A 26551-nucleotide genomic window follows, 5' to 3' on the forward strand; every position below is an offset into this window, starting at 1 on the left:
ATCGAGAAGGAGCGGCAGAGAAGAAGCGCTATAGACTGTCCATAACCCCTGTTCCCCCATTCCCCTGCGCCTCTCATGGGGAGGAGGTGGAAGAGGGTGTATGGGTGGGAGGGTGCTTTTGGTTTCTTTCCTTTGTTTCTCACTTCTCTAGCTTGTTAGTAATAGGCAATAAATCTTACTGTCTCCCTATGCTGAGTCTGTTTTGCCCGTCACGATATTTACTGTGTGATCTCCTCGTCCTTATCTCAACCCTTGAGCCCTTTTCATTGCATGTTCTCCCTATTTCTCTTTGAGGAGGGGGAGTGAGAGAGCGGTTGTGGTGGAGCTCAGCCACCCACCCAAGTAAAACCTCCACAATTACCTCTGAAAGTAGTCAGCTGTTCTTCAGCCAAATGTCTTTGTGATCACAGCCAATCATTAGTACAAATTACAAATAGCCATTATTTTCATAGCCCTTGACCTGCATATCAACAAAAGCTAAAAGAACTTTAAAAAATGCATGGCTTTTAGGTTGCATCTAAATCAGAAACAGAATGAGTAATAGCCATAGAATGTCTTCCTAATAAAAATAAGAATAATAAAATAAAAATAAAAATCCAAAACCCTGAAGCAACACTGTAATGGGAAATGTTTGTACAATAGCATAAGTTTCTGTGGGGAGGAACTAAAGCTTTTTAAATGTTTTAGTGTGATTCCTCAAGGGAAATATGTCATACCTCCATGTTCCCCAGGGCACAGCACAAACCATGAGGAAAAAAAAATAATTGAAAAGGCTGATTTATCAGTGCCAAAAAGCAGATGATGGGCATTTCTGTACCTCGCCCAAAGAGACTTTTAATCTTGTTTAGGGTATCTTACAACTTAAATAGGAATTTAAAGCTTAAATATAAACTGAAAAGATTTGATTCACTCTTGCTCTGGTGCCTTAAAGGAAAAAAAAAAAAAACAAGGAAAAAAAAAAAGAAAAAAAAAGAAAAAAATAAGCTGAATTCTTCCATGCCCACAGACGCTGCTGTGTCCCCATTAGAATACTCTGCCAGGTATGACTACATCATTTCGGGTGCTGCCCTGTCACATAGATTATGCTAAGAAAATACGTCTTTGGCAATGGTCAAGACCTAACATGGGTAAGATATTCAGATCACTTGACTGACAGCACCTCTCACAGCATCTGCATGTTACAGAAAGTGGTGGTCTCCTGCAGGGAGTCTCACAGCTGCTGATGCATTTTGTACTCCTCAGTGTTGTTTCTCACCCACCCAAATACAGTTCTCACTGCTTCCTCTTCTAGTTCTTCGCTTCCTGCTGAGCCCCACAGTTCTGCCATGAAAGGTGATGGATGATTTCCTATCTCACATCCCCTATGAGGAGATTCACTTGTGTCATTTGAGGAGAGATGGCAACTGACACAGCTATGTCATGAAGAGAAAGCATGGTGAAAGGTGTGCTTTACTGAATCAACATCCAAAGAGCAAGACAACCAGACTTCTGGAGACATCCAACACTATAGGGCACTAGGCTGGGAATTCTAATCCCATGCATTATAATAGAAGTAAATACAATTTCTGTCCTTACAGAAAGTCAGGTTTTGGCTCAACACTGCACAAGAACCATTATGAATCGTTAAGGCACAGTGACTGCAATCCAGCAAATATGATTGTGTGTCCCTATGAAGACTGTGGTAGGGAAATAATGTCATTCCCAACATCATTATTTGTTACATCTGTGTGTTTTGTTTAGTTCCTGTGAATGTGAGTCACCAACAGGTGTTTGTAGTTTTATGAAGACAAGTATAACTGTTTCCTGAGATATAGTGCTTGGGAAATATTTTAAATGCAGTTAGTTATCTGCCCTGGAGAGACTGAGCAGCAATGCACACAACTGAAGTGGAGAGACTCAGCCAGCCCCAGAGAATGAGAGAAAATCTCTCACTCCCCATTTATGCTTATATTGGTGTTAAATGAACCAGAATTCTGAAGACTAAAAAGCAAATCTGAGCTTTGAAATGTCTTTCTTTTTTCTACTTTTGTATTTTCATATAACTCTGACAATGAGTACTCTATAAGTCTGTCCTAAATGCCAGTATTTCTTTTCATGTTCTCCTTGCAAATAACCCTGACATACAATATATTTTAATTATTTTTTTTTCTCATAAAAAGGTGGAATAGCCCAAAAAACAAACAAACAAACAAACAAAAAAAAAAAAAGCTGTGCTGCTATATTCACCAGGTATCTCAAGTATAAAGCAGAGTCTACAGGCAGAGAAGTGGCAGAGTCTCAGATTTCACTCCCTCATGAGGATATCTACGAGATGCTCAACGTGGGCGTGGGGGCAGCAACAATTGTAGATTCTCTACCAACATCTGGTGACAGAGATAAGCTTCAGGATATTACTGACAATACATTTTATTGCCTTTTGTATTTCAGTTTACAAAATGCTTAATCAAATATTTACTCTGAGAGAATGAACTGAACTTACCCTTTGCTTTAAAAGCCATATAACAATTAGTCTGGTCCCTAAGTGATTTGAGAAAGACTAGCAATGCAGTTTCTACAAAAGGAATGATGATGAGTCCTATAATGGCTAAATCAAGGATTCACGAATCAGAGTTGGAGTACATGCTTTCAACCAAGCTGCAAGAACTGGCTTAAATACAGATAATACACCACCGGAGAATGAATGAATGAATGAATAAATAAATAATCTCTTTTGCCAGTTACAAGCTCCTTGGCAAGTATCACAAAAGGTGGGAAGACAGTTTGTTACTTGGAATTTTCATGCAAATTACAGAAACCTATTTAGATTTTTTGAGCAAAATGGGATTCCTTACTCTTCAGAAGAGGATGATGAGAAGAGACAAACAATATTCAAATACTATAAAAGTGATTAAAAGAAAAAAAAGAAAAATTTTCAAGCTGACAGGATCAAATGTATCCATTACAAGTGCAAGGTAGACTCATTGCTGCTGGGCACACGTGCAGTTTATCGTGCCATGATAAATATTATATAATCCTAAAATTTCATGGGCATTTTCTCTTAATAAGCAGTATCGTTTTACTACTTGTTTACATTGTAAGCTGTAGAGTTTCTTTTTTTTTCCAACAGTGTAAATTTTACAGAACAAAGTTGATCAAATAATATTATTATACTGGATTATTATATGAAGATGAAAAGTAGATGATATCACTTAATGATAAGCACTGTAAAAATTTGTAACTGATACACCATATTCAACAACTGCCCTAAGTCCATAGATCTTACTACGTAATAATGAACTTAAAGCAAGTTTGTAATGAAAATGTAAGTAAATAGAAAGCAATTTTTTTAAATTAAATTCAACTGTGGCATTCCCACAGAACTGTAATTAGTCTACATCACATTGCTTAAAAAAATGTACTAAACTTTTCCATACTGCTCATGAGTTTTTATGTACTTGAAAACAGCAAACACTGGTCAACAAACATCACTGAGCATTTATCTCAGGAATTTCAGGATTGAGACCTTAATGTCAGTTTTAAACCATATATGCCTTCTGCCAATGTTCATTTATGTATTACCACTGTTATCAATGGAACAATAATACAACATCAAAGCTCTTCAGTCAGAAGCATCCTTCTAACAACCAACAACATAGAACGCTGAAGCTTCCAAACTAAGAAAATGTCCTTGCCAAGCATTATATTTACAAAAATATGTATTTTGAAACTATTCCTCTAGTTGACCCCTTGAAGAACTTAATTTTTTTGAAAACCTATAACATCCTGTTTCAAAACAGTTACAAAATTGCATTTAAAGGATATAAACTGGAATAAACTATGCTTATCATACCGCCTCAAACATACGTATGGGCAGAAATTGTTCAATATCATTGCTGGGGTGCTACAGCCATTGAACTAGTTTCATCTTTTTCTCCATTTTTTAACAGTTTATATCAGCAATTCTATATTTCTTTAATGGTTACCTAATCTTGAAGGGAAAAACAAATAAACAAACAAACAAAAAAACCATGTCATCTCATATCCTGTTTTTTGGTCATTGTGTATCAGGAGAGATACAGAAATAACATATAAACCAGTAGAGCTACTTGGGTGATTGTACTTAGGCTAAATTAATTTTAATTAACTGCATCACCTCTATCATCCCTAAGAATACAAGTGAATGTTAGAAAAATTAGATCAAACATGCCTGTGAGAGTGGGCAAAGGGAATAACTTCCTCATTATCAGACTGCAGGAACTCGGTCCCAGCTGTGACTCCACAAATGTGTACAGCAGGAGGGTAATGAAGCAGATCTAGCAACTAACTCTGTCAAGCATAGCAGGAGAAGTAGAAGGATACATAGCAGGATGTGGGTACTAAATATATTTTAGATATTGATAGAATACTTTAGAATCATAGAATCATAGAATCACAGAATCATAGAATATCCCGAGTTGGAAGGGACCCGTAAGGATCATCAAGTCCAACTCCTGGCACCGCACAGGTCTGCCCAAAAGTTCAGACCATGTGACTAAGTGCACAGTCCAATCTCTTCTTAAATTCAGACAGGCTTGGTGCAGTGACTACTTCCCTGGGGAGCCTGTTCCAGTGTGCGACCACCCCCTCAGTGAAGAACCTCTTCCTGATGTCCAGCCTAAACTTCCCCTGCCTCAGCTTAACACCGTTCCTGCAGGTCCTGTCACTGGTGATAACGGAGAATAGGTCACCTGCCTCTCCATTCCCCCTCGTGAGGAAGTTGTAGACTGCGATGAGGTCCCCCCTCAGCCTCCTCTTCTCCAGGCTGAACAGGCCAAGTGACCTCAGCCGCTCCTCATATGTCTTCCCCTCTAAGCCCTTCACCACAGGAGTGCCCTCCTCTGGACACTCTCCAACAGTTTAATGTCCTTTTTGTACTGTGGTGCCCGGAACTGCACACAGTACTCGAGGTGAGGCCAGCACCAGCGCAGAGTAGAGCGGGACAATCACTTCCCTCGACTGACTAGCGATGCCGTGCTTGATGCATCCCAGGTTACGGTTGGCCCTCCTAGCTGCCAGGGCACACTGCTGGCTCGTATTCAACTTGCTGTCAACCACGACCCCCAGGTCCCTCTGTGTGGGGCTGCTCTCCAGCGTCTTCTCGCCCAGTCTGTACGTATAGCCAGGGTTGCCCTGTCCCAGGTGCAGGACCCGGCACTTGCTTTTGTTAAACTTCATGTGGTTGGTGATCACCCAGCTCTCCAATCTGTCCAGATCTCTCTGCATATATGTCATCTGCATGATACTTTGTATCACTTCTTTCAATTCTTATTTATGCATAACTTTATTTCTTACAACCAGTATTTCAAATTATTTGTGTATTTAAAAAAAAAAAAAAGTAAATTCTATATGAACAAATTTATCACAGCTGCAGTTTTTCTAGTACATTGTAGAAAAGCACAAAAGCCTTATTTAAAGACTAGAAGTGATAACCAAGTCTTTACATATTCGTCCAGTTGTTTTTTATCTTCACTCTTAATAATGTATAGTTTTTTTCCAGTCTTAATTTATACAGGTTTGAATTTCACTGACTTTGTACTTCTTGGGTCTAGTTAATTCAAGTGTCCAGTTGTATTAGAAATCTTCTCACTTACTAGTGACTGTACTAAATTACCTTTTAAACCATCTTTTGGATAAACTAAGAGAATGGTCAACATTAAGAATGAATGTAGATTAACCAGATGGTTTAAGGGAAATGTAACTCTATCTTCATGTCTCTCATTTGCTGTACTTTGTATAATTTCAATTTTCCTAATTACATGAAGTGGTCCAGAATTGTACAGTCCTCCCATTCAGACATTGCCTGATATCATGCAGCTCAGAATAATTTAATATATCTATCAACTTTAAAAAAAAAATTATCTCATTCAGTGTCATTTAATCTATCACAGTATCTGGCAATCATCTTTGCCTTGACTGATGACCAGTGCGCTACCACAGGAAGTCAAAGTAAAATCAGCAATACAATTATTGGAATGCATAGAGACTTTTTTTTTTTTTTAACAGTAGATTGTAATTCTGAGTTATGCTCTACCCTGCTTATGACAGTTTGATATCCATACTCTTGTATGACCGCTTCTTATAGAACAACTTTTCCTTATTTTGTGTTTTCTCTGACTGATTTAAGAGTTCTTCAGAAGAGTACTATGTTAGTAGATAATATTAAACAATAAACATTCTTGAACTGAGATAGGGAGATGCGTCAACCTTAAAAAAAAAAAAAAGAAAAAAAAAAGCAACGGATTGTCTATTTTTCACTCTCCACAGTCTCTTTATTTGGTTTTATTGCACCTACAAGTTTTCTGAGAAACAAGCAAGATTTATCACCCACAAAGAAGCATCCAGGAAACCACATTCCAGAGGAAACCAGTTGCACTGGTAATTAATCATGTGGCTGAAACACATCTGAATCATAGATAAACAGATTATATTTACAGTGCTGGGAGTCAATACAGGTGGAATGGTTAAAAAATCTGTAGGTACTTTGGTCTTCAGATGAGCAGTTCTTAGAGTATATCACTTAGATGCTGAGTATATGTATCTATATTTCAGCTTAATGGAAAAAGTAAAATCCATATCTTAAACTAGAAACATGATATGTATTTGTGTTTTATTTAAATGTGATTTTTCATGAAGTTTTTCTTAAGCATTTTATTATTTTAAAGATTGTTTTTACTCTATAATCCCTCTTTAGTGATATTTTATTACAGGAGAGGACAGAGAAAGACACGTATTATTCATTGCTATATGATTAATAGTAGCATTAACTAGGGGGAAAAAAAGCTAGTGATTACCAGTTCCTAACCAGAAGCTAGCTGGTCTGTACTGGGCTCTTTTGAGAAGCTTTGTCAAGAGATACTGCAACATGAATTATTCATTTTATCAGCTCTATTAATTCTATCACAATAGTAATACATCCCTAGGGACTGAGACTCAATTCTCCTTCTGTCTACTAGCATCACAAGGAAATCTAATGTAGAGACTGAAAATGGCCCTACCATTCATCACAGTTTGTTTGGCACATTCAGAAGTTCACATTATTTATACATGAAGATTAAATATGCACTTATTTATCACAGGCAAGGATAAAATGATTAATATGAGTTCTGAAAACTAAAAAGAGTTTACAAGGGAAAAAAACAATCCAGAATTCTAAAATCACAATCAACTCTTCAGTTATACAACAAAATGATAGAATAACAGGTAATTTTACTGCATAACTGAAGAGATGGTTGTGCTTTTGCATAACAGAGATACTTCTGGATGAAAGTGTGATAGTGAATTAAGACAGTATATCAGATGAGAAGCCTCCAAGAAATATAACCACATAGGTGCTTCTACATCTTACATTAGTAATGAAATACATCCCTTTTATCTACATGTAATTAAGAAAAGGGAAAAAATAAATAAAGGTATATTCATATTCAAGAGCACCTGCAGTTTGCAAGGGAGGAAGACACCTACTTTAGTGATCTGAAAAAAGTTAATGATATCATAACAACAATGAATCATCATTTATACAAAGTCCTAAAGGACTTACTAAAAATCCTTACTAAAATGGCTCTGGAGATCAGACAGTGTGGAATGAAAGAACATGGCATTGATGAGGCTAGAGGTGAGAAAGTTAAGTTTAAGTTAAGTTAAGGTTAATCAGTTAAGGTGTGGATATTTTCAGGATTTGAACAAGAATATTCTATGACTCAGCTACTTTTCTGCTGAGCCATCCCTTATGGAAAAATAGGCCAAGTTAATTTTTGGACACTCGAAGCAGCCACAGGCAACCTGGTGTAAAGAAGGAGTAAAACAATTAAGTATGAAGTTACCAAGACTGCAGCAGAGGGCAGAGCAATATGGGCAGAGGGATGACATGGTGTCAACTGCATCACACATTCTCCACTGTGGATTTCATGCTTAGGTCACCAGTAACCACCTTGATCCCTTCACATGGAGCACAGTGGGTGATTACTGCTGCTTGCCCCACAACAGAGACGGTCCCTTTTTGTGTCTGCTTGGGCAGGTATACCAGCTAAACAAAACAAATCACTGATAATTTAGGTCTATTTGTGTTTTATATCAGTACTATTTCTCTACCCATTTAAAACATGTCTCCTTTCATGAGACAAATCTAGCAATGCAGACTCTAGGTAAAAGTTGGTATAGTAACAGTATGGCTTAAAAATTATGAAATATTATTTTTGTGTAAGTATAAAAACATTGAACATGTTGAAAAATTCAGTGTTACAAACCAATAGAACATTGGGAATTCTCTCTTCTACAATTGTACACATACAAATACTGAAAACAATGAAGGACAATTATTAATAGAACATTTTCTGATTAATCACTCAATTACCCATCAAAAACATTTTTTCACAGAACTTTATGCCAACCCTTGCATTTAGTACATGAACATGAGCTTAAGAATATAAATTTAACACATTGATTTGATCACAAATATGTCCTGGAAAAGAGCCCTGCACTAGGTCCCCAGGTGCTGGCAGTGGGGTGCTGTGTGGCCGCTGCGTGAGGCGATGCCAGGGCTGCCCTGTGCCGGCCCCAGCCGGCCCCAATGGCCCCACTGCAAGGCACGGCCGGGCCCCACAGCCAAGATGGCGCTGCCTTGGGGGCAGCCTAGTGCTGCATGGCAGAGCAGATGTCCACTACCACCTGCAGAGGACCCCACGCTGGAGCAGGTTTATCCTGAAGGACTGCAGCCCATGGGAAGTACTCTTTGCTGGAGTAGGGGAAAAGTGTGAGGAAGCAGGAGTGATAGGGAGGAGCTGTCATAGATGGACCACAGCCCCCATTCCCCATCATCCTACACTGCTTGGGTGGGAAAAGGTTGAAGAATCAGAAATGAAGAAGTGAAATAGAGCCTGGGAAAAGCAGGGAGGTAAGTTGTTGTTTTAGTGTTTGCCTTCTTGATTCCCATGGGTGGTGGGAGGATGAAGGGAGGGACTTGGTTAGTTTCAATGCCAACCAGGGTTAACCCACCCAAGCATGCTGCTCTTTCCTTTGAAGACAGAAAGTCAAATAGTTTTCTTTTTAAGAATGTGAAATACACCTGTGTTATGAAGAGCAGCTCACGATTAGGTTGAAAATATGACGAAGTACAGCATTATCTGCATCAAAGTGCAGACAAAGATAAAAACCTTTGTTCCTCCGAGTTTCTCCTCATTGTTACATTGATATGTTACCTCAAATATCTTGTCTCCTTTTGCAGTCTTGGTTGAGACAAATGATTCTGCCTTACAGAATTGGATTGCCTTCTTTCTAATGTACCTGTACTTGAGTAAGTACATACATATTAACATTTTAAAAAAGGCCTTAGATCTTATATAAATTTAGTCACTCAGTATCCCCATTGAAAGTACTCCTGATGCTATTAATAAAGATGTTTTTTCATTATGTAGGTAAAAGCAGGGAAGGAAATAAATTTCGTTGCTCTTCTGCACTGGTCACCCTCCCTAGCTATTGTCTGGACTGACCCTGGATACACCTCACATAACTTGTCAGCAAGGCACTGGAGCACATTCAGGTGCACACTGAAACAACCTCGTATATAGGAATTGTGATGATTTTCATCATGTCCCTAGCATCACTATTAGTTGTCCCTCACAGCATACTCTGCAGCCCTCTCCCCACCACCACACCCCTTCCCTGTTTGACCATGAGATGCGCAAAAAGCAATCTTTAAAGGAATGCACACACATCTTTCTGGAGAGCTGAACAGGTAATGGGAGGTACAGAGACAGGAAGGAAGAACACAGCCAGAAAACCTCTGACAAGACACAAGCATTGACTGGGACTACACTTTGTGCAGCAAATTTATCATGAAGGACAGGTGAATGTCCTTCCCTTTGCTTATCCCAAAACACTGTCATGTGGGACTGAGGGAAATGGACTGTTCAGCCATTTCAGCACTGGGGCCTCACATGCACCAAAAGGGAAATTTAGATGCTGAAACTTTATCAACTAAATTCAGGATTTCAGGAAAGTTATGAAAAATTGGTAATGCTAAGAATCCAAATTTGGAATTCAAACACATAGATTCTTCCCAAATTCTACCTAAGTCACAGGAGAGAATGATGGTAGTCAAGCAAAATGTAGAACTGGTGACAGGTTTTCCTCATTTGTATTAAGGAAGGATTTGCAATGTTTAATTTTCCTTATAAACTGTTGATTTACTTAAGTTTAAATATCTTGTCCTCTTAGGTAGTATTCTTCCAAGTGGAAATCACTTAGAACAGATCTCTCTGAAGTCTCTCTGAGAATCTGAGTCACGGCTATCTTCTGTAAATTTGGCACAATTGGTCCTAGAGATAATGGCCAGAGTAAGCCGATGTTATGGAGTTTTTCTCCCAGCTTAGCTGCACTCCTGCGCTCCTGCAGCGATAACAGGAAAGAGGAGGGGGAAAAGGGTAATGAAGAATGCAGTGGGTTATCATCATGATACTACTTCTGCAGGAAAAAAAAAAAAAAAATCTCTCCTGCCTCGTAGGTCTTCAGGTATTTCTATCCCCAGTTAAATGAGCTATATAATTCAAAAATATGGCAGTACATACAGTTAATTCTTAAAACTGCTGAGAATTATAAGTGTAAAGAGCACAGAACCGTAGTCATAAAATCCAAGTAAACTGAAGTGTTTCCTAGATCTAGTAACTTATCTAAATATAATTCATTCAGTATAGTTCATCAACTTTAACTATATCTACTTATTCACATTGTGAAGGTCAAATACAAGAATGGATTTGAACTCCAGGCACTCTTATATTTCTCTCTACCAATCCCATATATCAATGCCTCATATAGTGAACAGAAATAAACACTTCACTAACTTGATAGTCTGTGAAAGAGACAGGTTGGAAAAGATGCAGATAATTAGTGACACACCATATAGGAGAGACAAGGAAAAAGGTCAAGAGATAACACAATAAGAAAGACTCACAAATCCATTTAACAGAAGAGTTCTCTCTAGGTCATGGTTGCATTGTTTTATTAGTATTATGAAGTGGAGAAATATGACTTGCAAAAGCAAAGCATAGGGGTTTTCACTGTCTTTCTTTTCACTGTCTGAGATTTCTTTTCAAAGGCTTAAATCCAGAAGGAAATGGGTTTTTTTGTTTGTTTGTTTGCTTGTTTGTTTTTTATATTCTTCAAACATCAGGCATCTCAGCATAGCATCAACATATGGTGGAACAGAGGTCAGGTATTTTAGGTGAGCCCTTGGGGATGATCTTCATCATTTTTTTTTTGTAATGTCGATTTTGGTAGAACAGTTGACAGAACAGTATTTTTAATGGTACTACTGGATTCTGAAATTATGCTCAGCAGGCTGGGTGATCCTGCAGAGATTTCAAACACAATATTGCAAATTGTGCAATAAAGCATGTTACTTTAATCCCTGCATTAGGAACAGACTGTCTTTTCAGATAAACTAAGAACCATTTCAGACTTTCTCCCAGCTAAATGTACAAGGTCATCCTAAGTCTGTTTTCTAGATTTACAAAAATTTGGCTTGGAAGCCATCAGCAAATATACAGACACAATTCAAGCTCTCGCATAATGTGTTTGCGGTCCAAAAATAACTGAGGAAAAGGCTCATTCAGTAGGTTCTGACCTTGATCTTGGTGTTTTTGTATATACTTAAGTCAGGCATATGGATAAACGTCTGGACTACAATATTATTATTAATAAAGTTAGAAAGTATTGAAATAAAGGGTTCAGTACCACCTTTAGTAGGGATGGTTATTGATTATGTTATTTTGTGCACTGTTTATTAAAACTCTTAGAAATACGTTTTTTGAAATGTCAAAATATGAAACTTACTGAGATTTTCAGTTCCCTGATTAAAATTTTGTTGCTTCCTTATAACCATATTACTTGGCATAGGAGACCCATAAGCCCTTGAAAATAAGCATGTAAAGCTCTTGGAAATAATCATGTAAATAAGCATAAGAATCAGCATGTTATTTTTTTACTAGTGAAGTAATAAAAATATTTATCCTTTTAAGCCATTCATAAATTGGATTTGAAATGTTTGTAAAAGCAAATAATAGGGGGTTTGACTATCAGTTATTAGATATTTCATCATCAAGTTCAGTTGTTCACAAAGTTAGGCTGTCCTCTTCATGATTTTGCCAAGTTAATAGATGATGTTTTAACTCTGGTGGTGATGTAATATAAAGTAGATAAAAGTGCAACTTTAAATTAGCAAAATAATTTCTTTGAACAATATTGTGGAAATCTCTTTTTGGTATAGTTTACAAATGTGTATGCTGGATGTTTTAGGGCCAGAAATAACACATTGCAGGGTGTTTTTGCTTTGTTTTATTTTTTAAAGAAGAGCTGTTCCCCTCTGCACGAGGATTCTAACATCTGGAATTTATTTTTGTTCTTGCCAAGGCAAGGAAGTTGTAAAGATAGTGCTACTGCTGCCATTTGCTTTATAAGCATGTATGTTTAAACCACTTAACAAACGTGCTGCGTAACAAAAATTGTTATGCTTGTGTCTAATTTTTGCAGAGCAGTTATACACTATTCTTCATCATAGAATCACTGAGACTAATCTCAGTAAAAGATGGGAAGTTCTGCACAATAAATTAAAAGAAGAAGAAGATGGAAGGTTGTTTTTTTTTTTTCATGCAAATGGTTTTTTTCCCCACATATTTTATAATAATATAGAGTAATAACGGAATGGTATCATTACAGAAGATCTTTACAGAATGCTCCTGAGGAGTACAGGAGGTGCTGTGTCACAAAGTCCACCAGAGCTTATGCTATTTATATACTCTTGTTATTTCTGCAGCCTTTTAAAAAGTGACTAATGAGCTCTGATATAGTGGGTTTTTATGATTTCCACAGCACAAAGCAGCGCGCTGCACACTTTGGTGTCTCTCTTCATAGGCCTTCTAATGCAGGGCCAGCTCAATGGCAGCCTGCAGAAGGAAAGCAGTGCCTTACGGGTAACATGTTCCAGGAGCTTTCTGACAAAACTGATTCTGTGAATGCATCTTAGGGGTGATCAACTTTCACCAAGGAATAGACACAGTGCTTATTTCCTGAGTGGCAACTGAAGATTTATGGCTTCCAATGAGTCAAGGCTGGGACAATCAATGGAAACACTTTTTATTCTAGGTTTGCTTATGTGACTATGACTTTTTAAGAATTTAAGCTATATTCAAGATTTCAAAATCTACAGGCTTACAGTCGTAAATATCAAAACACTGTACATGGGGGAATAATCAGAAGTGTCTTTTTTAGGGCACCAATATTAAAGATTGATGGGGATTCTGATTTGTTTTCCTATTTTGTCCATAAACACCAGTGGCTGAGGAGGAATATCACCTCATTTTAAGAAGAAACATATAATATCTGCATCTTAGAGATTCATTTAGACTGCCTTTATAGTCAGTGGGAGGAAAACCGTCACTTCTGTAGTTCCATAAACTTCATCCTAAAACAGGTAACACAAGACAGATGAATTGTATGCAAAACATACCTCTCTCCACTGACCATTCAAGAATCTAGGTGAACAATCTATAATGTCATTGTGAACATTTAAAGAAAGATTAATTAAATCTCCATTTTATGTGCCAAATTTTCCAAGAAAAATAAATCTTGTCTTTTTTAATGAAAAGCATGGTTGGCCTATTCTCTTATGCATGAACTACATAAGCTGTATGTGCAAACCTACATTTTTTTTAGTATTTCTTTTTATAACTTGGGTCTAAATATTTTTCCTTGAAACCACCTATTTAATGGAAAGTTTTACTATTCAGTTTTTATACTATTCAGTTCTGTACTTGTTGGAAGCTTGGAACATCTCACAAATGTCAAGAAAGAAAGAAATATGTGAATTACTTCAAAGGGAACACAGAGCATGATTCCATGCATTCAGAGAATGCTTCATTTCTATGACAACAAAAATGAAAACCAAAAAAGGGCATTCTAGATACTCATCAAATTCTACTCACAGCTGAGTTCATATGAGTTGAGCTAAGTTTCCTGTTCCAGGAAGTTCTAATGTTGCCAGACCTCTTCCAGTCTATCCTAGCTGGTCTACCATCTCACAGCAAAACAGTTGCAGAGTGAGCCATAACTGCAGCTGAAAAAAACAGAGAAGGCTGTCCATATAAATATGGAAGAAGAGGTGCCCCAACCTAGCAAAGTTATGAGCATAGCCCCTTATTCATGTTATTAGAGAGGGAAATGAACTGTCTATACTTAGATAAAAGTGAATAACAAAAAACAGCGAAGCATGAGATCATTCATAGGAAAGAACTAAATAAGATTCAGTTAAATAGAATTCAAAATAAGGATAGAAAATAAAAAATAAAGTGGGATATATTAATAAGTGATTAATAAAACAAAATAGGTCTCAGTATAAATATGTAGAATAACAAACTTCATAGTCTGCAGCTGTTAGAGAAATCAGACCAGGACAAAATGACAGTACAACCAGATGAAAATTCTTGTCTCTGTAGTTACTTGCCTACACAAATAATGTCAAAGTTTTCACTTGTGGCCTTCCATCAATTTCATGGAATAACTTTATTTAAAGACTATATTTTTGGAAATGACATAGCATGTAACTCTAGGATTTTGCTGACACCAAGATGTCAGTCTTGGAAATAAACACTTTTTCAAGGTTCTGCTTCCAGAGTGAGACAGTGACAGAGCACTCCTCGAGATTTCAAGAGTTAATACACATGGGTTAAGAGAATGTTTAGCACATAGGAAGTGACATTAAATCATCTTAATACTATTCTCACTTAGTGCAGTTTTAGCAGAGTAACAACTTACAAATTACTCTTGTACACATACATCATTAATTCAGATTTCAAGAACTACATGAAATGAATTTTGTGACCTCGATCCAATTGCCAGAAGCCAAGTGTCCACATCAATAAAACCATGGCCTATTTAGCACACTATCAGACAATATCAGCAGAGTTGCCAGGTACTGAATGGGCAAAGAGACAGACTCTCACTCTCTTCAGAAACATGTATCTGAACAAGGTGTATTACTGGGATAAGAAATTTTTACAGCCGTTCCTCATGCTGAACCTAGTTTTTGGACTAAGCAGAAGAATGAAGTCTTTGGGGATATATATCAAGCATTTTTTTCTGGGAAATGAGATCTTTACAAATAATTAAGCATATCACTTACTGAGTCCAATTTTAAATGGAGTTATTATCACAATAAGCAGAATAGCATATTTTTGCTTCAGAATTCCCACATCACTTTCAGAAGGAAATGCTTCTTGCATATTAATTTTGTTTTTCTAAATACAAATCTAAGTTATCCTCTAAAATTTCAAATTTTATTCAACTTATATGTAAGTTGTTTATCAACTTTTATTCAACTTATATGTAAACTATGCCAACATAAATACTGGCACTTAATGACACCTTTGGCCACACTGTTTGCTTATGAAATCATAAACATTTCCTGGTCCAAATTAGCAATAGCAAAAACCTTTTCAAGCACACACTTAACAATATTGAATAATTTAAAAAAAAAAAAAAGCATTAGGATGTAACATCTTATCCATAAATGTACTTATTATTTGCTCCTTTACAGCACCCTGAAAAAGGGTGTTTAAAAGGAATTATCATATCTCAAGTACTCAGAATTGTTTGGACCATAGGATTCTGTGAGCAGGCAGGCAAAGACTGTTTCTACTTTGCCAAACAGTAACAAGAGAGCAATACATCAGGGCCCTGAATAGTACTAAGCATGAATAGCCTCACCTGAATCCTCCTTCCACACCAGTAAACCTAGGAACAATATTTAAGCTCAGTCCAGGGCCCTCAGTTTCTCACTGAGCAATGCTAGAGTGTGGGTGTCCAGCTCAAGTCACGGCTGTGACCAGGCCTGGTCACTGAGCCCCTTGACCTGCACACCGGCTCCCTACCTTGACCTTGGCCCTGCCTTGTTACTATGCATCCTTCTGTCCACCACTGGACCCAGTCCTAAACCTGACCCACAGATCGACTTACTGCCTTGACCTCAGACCTGCATTATCACCATGATACTGCCTTCTGATCTGGACTTTGGCTGGATCTGGCCACCAACCCTGGGTTTGCTCTGATCGCTTGCTCAGGTACTGTGGGATTGGCCCTGACTTGTGAAATCTTTGTTCTGCGAGCCTGGAGACCCCCCTCTTGCATCTTGAACCTATGGGACCCAGGGAGCCTTTGGCCTTTGTTGTGTCCCGACATTACGACTGAACCTGTGTAATTAGACAGCTAGTGCTGAAGTCCTGACAACCACTCCATGCATCGGAGCGGGGTTAGAGGCGGGGGCAGGGAATCATGCTATTTCTTCTGTACAGGTGGCAGTAACATGTGACTACCCAATACACGCTTCCTTTAAAACTATTTACACAGTCCCAGGCCCTATTATCTACTCCTGATCCTGTACTTGGCTTGTTTTTACTTCTGCTTTTCCAACAGTGATACCAGATACCCACTTCCCACAATCTCTCTTTCCTGTTCCTTTTTCAGTGTCAGAAACTGGGTAGATGTGTGGCTAATAAGCAAGAATGAATGAGCCTGTAGCTATATCCCTATGTTCATGAAAGCAATCCATGAACCAGCAAAAGTGCCCAATTGTTGAATAGAAGCAGAATATGTTCTTATTGACAGTAGCAAATTGCACCCATTTATAACTTGTTCAGTCATTAGGACTGATCTATTTTTTTACATAGTGCACAGGAGTCCCTTATGTATCCAGTTGTTCTACAGACAATATCTCCTGCAATCCATGGACCATGAATAATTTTATTTAAAGATATAGGAGATCATAGCAATATTCATCACCCCTTTGTGGACAACTAGAGCAATGCCTTCATTCTACCTGAAACTCTAACCACTCTCACCCACCCTGCAAAATATTTATAAAAATCAGTATATTTACTCTGTTCGATGTAACAGGCAGAGAGGTACTGAAGGCTATACAGATGTTGGCTGTGGTAGGAAGCAGGTAAAGGAGAAGCCCAATGATTAAAATGTTTCCTTGCAGAGGTGATTTCTCTTGGACAAAGATTCTGGCTTTGACACATGACAGTATGGATGCTTGGACAAGCTAGGTTGTAAAGAAAATGATTTGACGATGAGGCTCAGAGGGGAGGGGTCAATAAGTTGTTATTCTATCTAGATGCCAGTAAGAAGTCTATCTTGGGATCCATCCTGTTTTACACCTGTATCAATGATCTGGAGGAGGTGACAGTGTGAACTCTAATCAGTTTTGCAAATGACATGCAAATTAAGGGGTGCCTGTCAACATGCTCAAGGGCAGAACTTCTATGCAGAGGATCTACACAGGCTGGAGGAATGGGCCAACAGGAACCCCATGAAATTCACTGCAGACAAATGGGAAGACCTGCCCCTGGGAAGAAGTACGCTTGGCAATGGTACAGCCTGGTAACTGGCTGACTGGGGAGTAGCTATGTTAGAAAGGCTCTGGGGCTGGCAGAAAGCTGAGCATGAGCCAGCAATCTACCCTGGCAGCAGAGATGGCCAGCAGCATCCTGGACCATATGAATAGAGTCAGAGATGGTAGACTGATGGAAGCAATTATTCCTCTGTATTCATCACTCGTTAGCTCATATCTAGAAACTGTATCCAGTTTGGACCATGCAGTACAACAAAAGCATCTATAAACTGGAATAAGTTTATAGGGGAAGGAGTACTAAGCTAGTAAAGGCTGGAGTGCTTCCAAGGAGAGGCTCAGGGAGCAGGAGAAGACACCTGTGAGGACAGGGGAACAAAAACAACAGGTATAAATTGAAACAAGTGGCCTCAGAGTGTGTACGTGAAACATTTTACTCACAGGGAAGTGAAGCATGGGAGCAGGTTACCCAGTGAGTTTATACAGGTGCCATCCTGGAGGTTTCCAAGATCTGCCTGGAGAAAGCTGCGAGCAGTCTGGTCTGCCCCCAGAGCTGGGCCTTGTTTGGGAGGGAGGTTGGACTACAGACCTCCCAAGGTACCTTTCCACCTGAATGGATCTGTGATGCTATGACTCTAATGTGGGAGTGACTGTACCATTCACTTCAGAAGTGCACTACAAGCAATTCCAAGGAAGGGAGAAGCAAACCATAGAGGTTGTCAAATTCTTGACTTTCTTTCTGCTAATCATGTCTCCTTCTAAGATGGAAAGCTTCTGGTATGAGGAAATAAAAGTGATGCAGATCAGACATGAGCTAATTAACTGAGCTTAACTGCTAATTCTGCTAAGTAAAACTATGCATTTCAGTAGTTCTGCAGGATTTCTGTTAGTTGCTCTGTTACAACCAAAATCAAAAGGAAACATCCTATATCCACAGAGCAAAGAGTATGTTTGTAACACTGTAACACTAATAGCCCAAAGCAAAACAGAAAATCCATGTTAATAAAATACTAAAATTGTTATCTGAGTAAATGTTTCTAGTATCTACCCCATTTTTCTGGGGTTGTGCTCACACTTTCAAGGTTCCAATGTGTCCCAAAATTGTCAGTTTTCAGTCTTCTTCAAGAAGACTGAGGGTGTTTATGGTGAGTTATCAGTATTCTGAGGTCTTCACTGGAGGAGTATGATGCTGATGGTAGAATATTCTTCCTCCCTCTGTGCTAGAGTCCCCTTGGCTTTCTGTTCATGCACTTTCCCAACCCAGACTGCTGCCCTCCCCACAGGCCCCCCCCCCCCCCCCCCCCCCCCGACCATGCCCTCAGGGCTGTGTGCCCCACATGGACAGCCTGGGGCTGTCAGCCCCTTCCCCCCAGGGCACTCACAGAGCTGAAGCTCAGCCAGGCCCCGCAATGGGCACTGGGCCACGGGGCGCCAGGGAAACCCAGCTCAGGCCCGCTTAGGCCCAGGGCAGCACAGCCACCCCTGGGTCCTGGCACGGCCTTGAACTTGCCCCCAGCAGTCGCAATACCATAGGCACTGGGCTTACATCTGCTCTATGCAGAAAACAGTATGAGTTACAGGCCTTGATACTGTATGTATCTGATAATAAATAAGGTAGCTGAAAACTACTTAAAACTTGAGTACTAAAATGAATACCTTCATCTGTTCAGATGTGATTTCTTGAGTTATGTTTACCGGTCAGTAATATGAAGAACAGACTTTGGTCCAATGCAGATGAAAGATTGAGGAGAGAATAAATACACTGTCACTGAATTTGCTAATAGTTGTCTGTTTTAATTATATGGAAACATAAAGCAGAGATATCATTTGAGGTATCATGGGGAACAATGAAAATGGTTAGGTCTTTATGAGTCAGATTTCAGAATCTTTTCTCTGAAGCAGAGATGAATAAGGTGGAGAATATTATTGAGTTTTTCAGGGCATAGATTATATGTGAACTGAGGCTGTGAATGTACTCACCTGAAAATTGTTCAAAGTCGTATGTACCAGGGAAGTGTAAAGGTGACAATATTTCTATCTGCAGACCATGGATCTTTCTCATTGTATAGTGACTGCAATGCTGACCTGCCAGAATTCTTTCTTCTGCTGGAGGGTATTAAAACTCCATGATAGATTAGTCATAAACGTTAAGAGAGCAGAGGTGGGGATCATGCCCATGCTGATAAATTAAGTGTGGGTTTGTGATCCAGACTGTTTCCTCCGTGGATGATCGAACACAGAATCAAAGAAGAGATTAAAGTTAGTGTTTTACCCTCTGAGACACACTGCTCCTTCGTGTTTTCTTTTATTTTCCCAATATTCTGTTCATCAGTTGCTATTTTGCAAAATTCAGGCATGGGTGAACATTTTGAACTATGTTGCATTAATTAAATTTCAACTTCTGAAGTATTAACTAACCAAGCACCTTTTGTGAGTCACTGATTCTTAACTGAAGGCTAATTTGATTTTCAGCATCAGATTTTTATCTAATTACAGTCCTTTGGCAATGCATAAGAAGCAAACCTGCAGAATAAAATATAAAAAAAAATCCATTTAAAATTAACTCCTGATAGGTTTTAGTGCAACATTTTTATTTTATTTTATTTAATAATGTGATAGGAATCTTGTCAAAGGCAGGCCAATGAAGCATTTCCTTTCATTGTTATGGTTTATGAAAGTAGCTCTATTAATAGATGAACTCTTTCCAGGAAAAGGGGGCATTAGAACAACCTAATTTTGAAGAGAAATATATTTGATATGTGTGAGGATGACACAGAATGAAATGTTTTCAGAGGAACTGTTATACTGTGTCAAATAAAGTTGATCAGAGAGTATATTCACAGCCATTTTGAACTAATTTGAATAAACAGAGTTCAGACATATTTTTCTAAAAAAAAAAAAAAGGCAGGGCCACCCATATTAATTAGTATACCATTATATTTGGAGACCTTTTAAAATGTGTATCTTTGACCTATAGACATGAATGACTTCACTATAGATAGTACCACCCATGGGCATCTATTTGAGCACATTAAATCAGAAATCATTTGTTCAGGTTTTCCGCTATATTTCCTCAAGCCAGGTCCACAGTGTCCCAGCCTTCCTTCCATTGGGTAAGCTTGAATCAGGACCAAGGTATCATTCACAGACCGTTGTTGCCACTAACCTTCCTTTATCAACACTTCAAGCGCACTTGTAGATGTGCAGTTTCAGCAGAGAAGTAGCTCTTTCTGGTTCCTCAACAAAGATTTGGGGGTAAGGTTTCAGTTTCAAAATTTGCCACAGTTTTCAAGCTGAATTTGAGTAGGTTACTCCTTCATCCTATTTCAATTTTCCTATATGAAAACAGGAGGAGAAAAAAGATTTGCCATCCCTTTGCCATCCCATTTGACATCCCTTTGGCCAGTTTGGGTCAGTTGTCCTGGCTGTGTCCCCTCCCAGCTCCTACTGCACTCCCATTCTCCTGCTCACTGACAGGGCAGCATGAGAAGCTGAGAAGTCCTTGGCTTAGTGTAAGCACTGTTCTGCAACAACTAAAACATCAATGTGTTATCAGCATTATTTTCCTCCTAAATCCAAAACATAGCACATACCAGCCACTAGGAAGAAAATTAACTCTATCTCAGCTGAGACTAGGACAGTCTGCCATTCATTTATTGCAAGGAATGTTATTTAATTTGCATATAAATCTATCTCTGTAATATCAGAATTTATTTTCATTCACCTGAGGGTTTGAAATGAGATGCAGTAGAACCAAATTAACTTAATCATTTTACCAAATTGGCTGCCTTCAATAATTGTTGTACCTTTCTCAGGGAAACAAACAAACAAACAAAAAGTATAATTATACTTCATATATAAAGAACATTTGAATTCTGCTTGAATAAACATCATATACTTGAAACATTTCCATGTATGCTGAAGTGCATCAGCTAAATGTCATGGGTTTGAGCATTAAATATACATTAGCAGATATACACTTAATGTGTATATATACATTTAATATACAACAAATCCAATTGTCTGTTCTCATAATCAAAGTTCTCTGACCTAGTGTAGTGCCTAACGCCTTGGTTTTCTGTGCTTAAGAAAGAATTGGAATATGATCTGAGGAGATAAGTCATGATAAATCCAAACTTGACAGTATACAAGAAGGAGGTTATAAAGGCAGGAAATAGGTGTATAATTAATAATTATACATATATAATTAATAATTAATCAAAATGATAACATGAAGGGAAAAGAAACATACCTTGATTAATCAACTTCTCATCTCAGCCAGTTGCTAAAGATACAAAAAACAACAGACCACATGCAAAACTGTTGTGATTTTGCAGCTGAAGGAAGGACTCTGACGTACTTTTCACTACTTACCTGCTTACTTGCTATTTTTACTCAATGAATAGTTTATATGCAGTTTAAGTAACTATACATAAAAGAAACCTAGCTAGCTACCTGGTTAATTATAGCGTTTAGGGAGAAAGACTTATAGAAGATTATCTTCTAGCCTATAACTCCATATTACTAGTATTTCATTCCCATTTTATTTGAGTAGAAAGCTTTATAATCAAATTGAAACTGCTGAAAGAATATATATATATATATATATATATATTGTGGCCTCCTTGCCACAGTGAAAAAAATCACTTTACATGCATGAAAAAAGATATTGCAACTTCAATCTTTATTTTTTCCATGTGGTGTGAAATTAAAAAGAAAACATTTATTATTTCAGAATAATATGCTGCCCATCTACTAATCTTGCTACATCTTGCTGAACTGAGTGCATTGCAGATTAAGTTCTTATTAGTTAAGTTCTTATTAGTTATATACAAAGAGGGAATTAAATGTTCTTTTAAGAACCTTGGTTATGTTGGGTTTTGGCTTTTTTTGTACTTTTGCTTCACAATTGCTTGGAGTGATCCACACAAACAGCTTTGTTGTAGAAAATAAAAGCTTGAGATCCCCGCTTCAAAGCTTAGATAAAACACATTTGTTATAGAGATGCTCTGTTTTGTGACTTTTACCTGGACCTATTTATCTTTCTTATTTTACCACTCTTTCCAAAGCAGAAGTTTCAACAGGAATTACAAAAAACTTCAACTGTTTATGAAAGAAAATGTGTCCTTTCATCTGTATTAGACACATACAATTTTGTAGATGACAGATAACAAATTAAGGTATTTTTACAGTGGAATACTTGCTAGTTCTGAATTCATTTAAGCTATTTTTCTTACCAATTATTTAGTTTCATTTCAAGAAGGTTGCAGAGTAATTTTCATGAGCTGTAGCTAAGCTTCAAATTTTTGTCAGTGAATTAGTAGAGTTGTAGTTGCATAATTTTGATTGTGTTGCTTTTCCTTTTCAAAGGTTGTACTACCATGCATTTCCTGCTAAAATAATAATAAAAACACTTAATTTACAGTTTTCAGATAACTTAATTTGTAAGTTATGTTTCAAATATCAAAATGAAATATCATTCCACTCTATAATGCAATATCTGCAAGATCAATATAGCGTGATTGATTTGATACAGTGATTTACCACAGTGAGTCACTGGCATTAGTAAGGATGAAAACACGAGTCATTGACAGTATACATACTCATTCTGCAGAATAGATATTTTGAAAAATTAAGAAAAAGTAATGATGAAGTTTCAAGATAATTAAAAATAAAGACTACAACAGAAAAGTAATTCAGATTTTGTAGACTTCTTAGACACCCACACACCCATGTTAAAAATGGTCTATTAATGAAGAGTTCTTAGAATATCATGTACTATTATATAATCAGCATATGCTACCAAATCTACTACTGGGACAGCACCCCCATATTAAATTGTTGCTAATAGAATTTAACAATACTTAAACACTATTACTCAGAAGTTCAATATCATAAAAAGAGAAGGTAAGAATGATCAGGATATTTTTACTTCAATTTGTTATTACTGATACGTATGTATGTTTGTGTGTATGTATGTATGTATGCATGTATGTATTGCCAAACCCAGATTAAAAGTAAAAAATGTTTAGAAGCTGTGGAATAATTTGAAATATTTCATTATATTCAAAGTCAGCATTTCTAAACGTATTTTTTTTCTCCTAAATATAGGTTGACTGGAGTACTTTTTTAAAAGATTAAGCAGTTGGATAAGGTTTTTCCCAACTGCTCATTTTAAGTTTTCAGAATCACAAATTTAGACTTTCTGCTACAATCCATTAATATTCTCTGTCCTGGTTTTGTCTGGGATAGAGTTAGTTTTCTTCCCAGTGGCTGGTATGATGCTGTGTTTTGGATTTAGGGTAAGAATAATTCTGATAACACACTGATGTTTTAGTTGTTGCAGAGCAGTGTTTACATAGAGTCAAGGAATTCTCAGTTTCTCATGCTGCCCTGCCAGCAAAGAAGCTGGGGGTGCATACTGGACAGCTGACCCAAATGGGCTGAAGGAATATTCCATACCATACAGCATCATGCTGAAGAATAAAAGAGGAAGAATTGTCTGGGGGTGGGCTTCCACTGCTCAGGGATGGGATCAACATCAATCATCAGGTGGTGAGAAATTTCATTGTGTATCCCTTGTTTTGTATCATCATCATCATCGTTATACCATTCCTTTTCTGTACTATTAAAATGCATTTATCTCAACCCACAAGTTTTACTTTTATTTTTTTCTGATTCTCTCCCACATCCCATTGAGGGGGAGTGAGCTAACGGCTATGTGGTGTTTAGCTGCCTGCCAGGTTAAACCACAATACTTACCTATATTCTCCTATGAATGAGTATACATACATATTCTCCTATGAATGAGTATACATACTCCTATGAATGAGTATACATACACAACCCTATATTTAAATAGATTTTTATGTATGTAAAACAGTTTTCCACTCATTTGTCAACTCAAATTAGAGGTTATACACCTTCTTAAAAAGACATCTTTTTCATAAATGAATTCACTTATGTGGTCTAAGCTTAACATTTTGTATTACTTGTAGGTGGTTTAATTATAAACGAGACTAAGGACATAGAAACAACATTCTCAAGGGGTTGTCACTGTAATTCCCTAATAATATTGCTCTGTAATTTCCAACTGATAAATTACATTAATACTTCTAAAGAAGCATTGATTAGAGAAAGAGTACATCAGTTCCTTTTTGTTGATGTGATGAATCTCTGTATGTGAGCCAAAGCCATACCAGTGCAACATATTATCAACATGGTGAAATTTTCTTGCAGAAGGCCATTTGTGTTCTATACTGATTGTAAAACAGGTTTTTAGTATCCCAGTCTTGAAGGCAAGTCATACTCAGTTTTTAAATGCTTTTTTTTTTTAAAAAAAAAAAAAAAAGGGAGGATAAAGCTGATAACACCATCACCACCCATACACTATAGTTGGTTCTTAGCAGTAAAATTGTCTCGAGTCACTCAAATGGCATAAAAGCTGCCACACAAGATGATCTGTATAGTCAATAAAAGTATTTTATAAGTTGCAAAACTATAATATATAAATATTCTTTGTCTCAATCACTGTTTTAGGTAACTCCCCTTCTGCTGCCATGCTTCTAAATACAGTGTTTATTCCTATGTATTCTTTCCCTTGAAATATAAGGGACACATAAAAGAAAAATAAGTTATGGTATCTCCAGGAAAAGGAATGGCAGATATAATGTCCTGTTCCAGTACATGGGGAGATAGCGTCTGTAAAACCATACAAAATGACTGCAGCGTGTAACAGACATTTGCAAATGTTTTCAACATACAGTTAAAGGCATCTGACTGACCTATAGGTAAAGCCTGTTACAGTGTCAGTATATGACACTGGCATGTGTAGGTAGAATTAATTTTTCCATTCAGTAGAAACCTATCCCACCATAAACTGTGAAAATATACAAGTTGGGTGCACACATCAGGCCACACTTTATTACATGCATAAGAGCATATAAACGTGATACTATTTTTTTGTAAAATCACGGTACATAAGACTATTGTTCAGCCTGGAGAAGAGAAGGCTCCAGGAAGACCTTATAGTGACCTTCCAGTACACAAAGGGGGCCTGCAGAAAAGCTGGAGAGGGACTCTGTCAGGGAGTGCAGTGATAGGACAAGGAGTGATGGCTTTAAACTGAATGAGGGTAAATTTAGATTAGGTATAAGGAAAAAAATCTTTATTCTTGAGGGTGGTTAGGCACTGGAAGAGGTTGCCCTGAGACATTGTGGATGCCCCATCCCTGGAGGTGTTCAAGGCCAGGTTGGATGAGGCTCTGAGCAACCTGGTCTAGTGGGAGGTGCCCCTTGGGTTCCAAACAGATGAACTTTAATGTCCCTTCCAACCCAAACCATTCCATGATTCTACAGTTTTAGCAGTTTTTCATTGATCCTTTGGGCTTATTAAAGTCATGGTTTACATCCCCAACAGCATTATTTACTTGACAATGTTTAATTACTTGGTAAGTAATGTGGCCAACTTCTGACCTGTACAAAATTCAATTAAAAGAGCAAGGATGCTACTGCTCCTATGGACCTAAATTGAACTAAACATATATATACATATTACAAATGTATATGTATATTCTGTCAATTTACCTAGTCATATTATATTTCATTACACTATAGATGGTATGTGAATTGCTTAGGACGTGAAACAGGAGACTGTAGCCTCCTGCAGTAACAATCATGCCACTCCTTGATACAGCAATAGCTGGAGAACCTCCTTTTCCCTCCAAGCTGCATTTGCTTTCTTTGTTCGTGATGTGCAGAACTCAGTGCAGCTATGATTCCTTATTCTATCAAAGGTCCTAACACAGAATATCCTGAGTTGGAAGGGAACCACAAGGTCATCGAGTCCAACTCTTGTGTCCCCAAAGGACCACCCAAAAAGTAAAATGTATTTCTGAAAGCATTTTCCAAATGCTTCTTGAACTCTGGCAGGCTTGGCACAGTGACTACTTCCCTGGGGAACCTGTTCCAGTGCTCAACCACCGTTTTGGTGAAGAACCTTTTCCTAACATCCAATCTGAACCTTCCCTGTCATAACTTCATGCCATTCCTTCAGGTCCTATTGCTGGTCACTAGAGAGACGAGATCAGTTCTTTCCTCTCCACTCCCCTTGTGAGGAAGCTGCAGGCCATGATGAGGC

General features: G+C 37.7%; 1 protein-coding gene across 7 annotated transcripts in view; it reads right to left on the minus strand.

The window, feature by feature from the left end:
- Nucleotides 1-26551, minus strand: part of LOC125179745 (uncharacterized) — a 142996-nt gene that overhangs the window by 24228 nt on the left and 92217 nt on the right. For 2 of the 7 annotated variants that reach the window (XR_010825093.1, XM_066977623.1), the window contains exons 2-3: nt 22651-22806; nt 19305-20748 (exon numbers count right to left, since the gene is read on the minus strand). The gene's annotated coding sequence lies outside the window, so the exon portion shown is untranslated. Of the gene's footprint in view, nt 1-10177; nt 10402-13991; nt 14123-19304; nt 20749-21665; nt 21699-22650; nt 22807-26551 lie in introns of those variants that run through there. The other 5 variants (XM_066977626.1, XM_066977627.1, XM_066977633.1 and 2 more) reach the window with 5 other exon arrangements.

This window comes from Anser cygnoides, chromosome 1, assembly GCF_040182565.1.
Source record: "Anser cygnoides isolate HZ-2024a breed goose chromosome 1, Taihu_goose_T2T_genome, whole genome shotgun sequence".
Taxonomy (NCBI): Eukaryota; Metazoa; Chordata; class Aves; order Anseriformes; family Anatidae; genus Anser; species Anser cygnoides.